The sequence below is a fragment of the Strix aluco genome, chromosome 5, assembly GCF_031877795.1.
Source record: "Strix aluco isolate bStrAlu1 chromosome 5, bStrAlu1.hap1, whole genome shotgun sequence".
In the NCBI taxonomy this organism is placed as follows: Eukaryota; Metazoa; Chordata; class Aves; order Strigiformes; family Strigidae; genus Strix; species Strix aluco.
Window position 1 is genome coordinate 61,623,645 of NC_133935.1, and position 3,019 is coordinate 61,626,663.

Consider the following 3,019-nt stretch of genomic DNA (forward strand, 5'->3'; position numbering starts at 1 on the left):
TCCACAACGAGTATGGAGACTCACCGGGACCGCACTCCCTTGTAACCTTGGAGGCAAGAGGTGACTGCACCACCACTTCAAGGAAACCAGCCGAATCATGACTGTAGTCACGGGGTGGATTGTGTGGCAGGTGCACCTGCCCAATGAAAACAGGGCTTCTTGGCTGCTGAAGCGTACCAGCTCCTGATTGCCTTTGCTCTCAGGGCTTCACGGTAGTTGGGGCCTTTGGCCAATGGGAGCCGCTGTTGACTACAGGTCAGATTTGGCCTGGGTATAAATGGAGTCCACTGGGGGAGCCATTTGGAGCTTGTCCCCTGGAGCAGCTCGCTGCGGTCGAGGACTCTCCCCTTGGGTGGAGACGCTGCCCAGGAAAACTCCTCGAGGTGACTTGGGTTGGGACGCTGCCCTGAGCAGGTCCGCGAGGTTGAGAGCCCTCCCTTGTTAGGTGAGTGACAGAGCGTTTTGGGTTGTCGTTAAACCCTAGGCAGTTGTTCTGTTCTCATCTCACAGACATTCGAACCTGTAATTTATGGAGAGCTACTTAATTGTGTTAATAATAAATTTTTAATTTTTGGTGGTTGGTTGTTTATGTGAGAGCCTCCGTAACAGGTTCTTACTGCGAGTACCAAACAAAGCAACTATGCATCAATAAACCAATAGGCAGGTGCAATGTGCTTGACATCCATTTAATAGACTTAGAATTTATATTCAGACCGCAACGAACCCGTTTTCACACCTGAACCGTGGATGGGAAACCACAGGCGTACTACGGGAACAAAATAAGTTCCAGAGCATTTGGTTCAAATCAGGTAATTTTTGGTTAAAACATCACGGTACTCCTGTATTGCCCTACTAAGGGGATCCTGGTCAACGTGGAAATTTTTTGAAGATCCATCAGTGGATACCACAGGAGAAGCTCCGGCAGCTCAGGTTTCAAGTTCAGCAGTGGCTAGGGAGAAAAGACACAAGATTCCTGGTGTTACTGTTACAGTAGACAGGCCCAGATAAGTCCCTGTAAAAACATCACGGGTGGCTGGAGAGACAACAGTCCAGAAAGAGACTGAAAAACTTCCAGGGGAACAGAACAATGAAGGGGCTAGGCACAAAGGAAGAAGCACATTTTTGCACATTTGCTTATGAGTCAACAGTATTTCTAAAGCTAGTGAAAGACATTCCAGAGGCTACCCACTGAACATCTCCAGGGAACCCACAAATGACTCCTGCCTACGCCAGTGCCAAATCTAGCCCCCTGCAGACCTCTTCAACCTCAAGTGTCTGTTTTCCTGAAGTGTTCAAACCAGGGATGTGCTGGAACACCACTCCCTCCTAAAAGCCAGCTTCTGCCTTTGCTGTGACAAACTTTGAAAGAATCTGCCTGTGAAAAGGCAAACCCCCTTTGCACTGCAGTCAGGGCAAGACAAGTCTCCCAGCCCAGCACCTTCTCTCACCCTGGCAAAACCCTTTTACCTCCGTGAAAATACATATTGAGTGAAAGGAAACCCACCTTTGCCATCTTTCTCCAGCCACCCTTTTTCAGACAAGGTCCCCAAACCAACCAGACTCTATGACTCCTCGCAGATGCGCACTTATGTTCAAAATGCACATGGATGCAGGGCAGTGGCCTTGTGTCCATTCGGACATGTGGAAAGAGCTATGAAGCTACAGCTGAACGCTCTCTGTACGATTAAAAGCATACGGGAGCAGAAGGAAATGCTCACAGGGGCTACCTGCTTTGAAATAGCACCAGTCCCTGGCACAGCAGTGACTATGGATGAACAATCATCGCGAAACAGGTGGAATTCCTCTTTGGACACCTGGCCCCACGCTTTAAGCTGTGTATTACAAGCATTCGACTCATCTTATGTTTGCCTAAACGCTACCGAATGCTCTTTTCCTAAAGAAGGGATCTCTTTTGTCACCGACTCTATTCTTCCTGCTTATTCAAAGAAGACTGCAACACATAATATACAAATACAAGCGATGAGTAAGAGACACAGCAAAAAGCAAGAACCAGCAATAGAGGAGGTGTGTGGTATGGTCTAGTGTGGAATGCAGTCGATGCAGATGGAAGGAGAAGCAATGGCTGAAGTCTATAAAAATCTTATCTCAGGGCTTCTTTTATGTTTGATGTTTGTGCCTGAGGATTAACTCTCATGAGAGGTGACTTCAGCTTAAGCCAAGTGTATCTGTGTGGGGGAAATGGGTTAGTTTTCCTTGCGCCTGGCTATTTCCAGGCAACTGCATAACATGCTCCACAATGTTTTGGTAAGTTTTCACTTTCGAGTCTAAACTGGAAAGCTAGCAGAAAAGACGCTGCGCTTAGCACAGGAACCTGACGGCTTTCAAGTCAATATTTTCAAGAGTTAGGAACAGTCATCTTTTTCCTTCAAAATGCTCCTAACATAATGCCACATTACCCTGTTCAAGTTCTTTCGTGATTTTTTCATCCAGTTCCTGCTGTATCTAGAATTATAGAGAAAATACACAGTTAACATTTTAACAGTTATATTTTTGTCATATTAAACGTCTAAAACAGTCTTAAAACCCACACATAGCATGTGACAAAATCTAAAGGCATCATCCCAAATAGAGACATCTTGGTTTGGGGTTTGATTTTTATTGAAGAGGAACTCTTGGTCAGCCAGGCTGTAACATTCTTATGGCTGAGCAACATTAGCTGTAGCCCAAAACTCTCTGTAACTCACCAGCTGGATTATAACTGGGCATTTAAAACTACACAGGAAGAAAGCACAGTGGAGTTATTACAGTGAAGGTATGGCTAAAGTCCATCACCAAATACATGAGCTGAATGTCAGCTACGTGCTGAGAGATGCACAAATGCCATCCATAGGGACAAATCCACTTGAGACTGCCTTCTGCAGCTTCCTAAGAGAAGAGGTACACAAGTAGCTACTGCAGGACTGACATACGCCATTGTATAGAAAAAAGCCTGCGCCAGTATTTCTTCCTCCACCTTAAGATGGAAAATTGAAAGAGTTCCTAGAGATCACGCCAAGAT

General features: G+C 45.8%; 1 long non-coding RNA gene across 1 annotated transcript; it reads right to left on the minus strand.

Annotated features, from left to right (window-relative positions):
- Positions 1–673: 673 nt before the first annotated feature.
- On the minus strand, positions 674–2,465 carry LOC141923835 (uncharacterized). The gene is made up of 2 exons (XR_012623411.1): positions 2,418–2,465; positions 674–949 (listed from the first exon to the last, which is right to left on the minus strand). It is a non-coding gene; the product is annotated as an uncharacterized LOC141923835 (long non-coding RNA).
- Between the last annotated feature and the right edge of the window lie 554 nt (positions 2,466–3,019).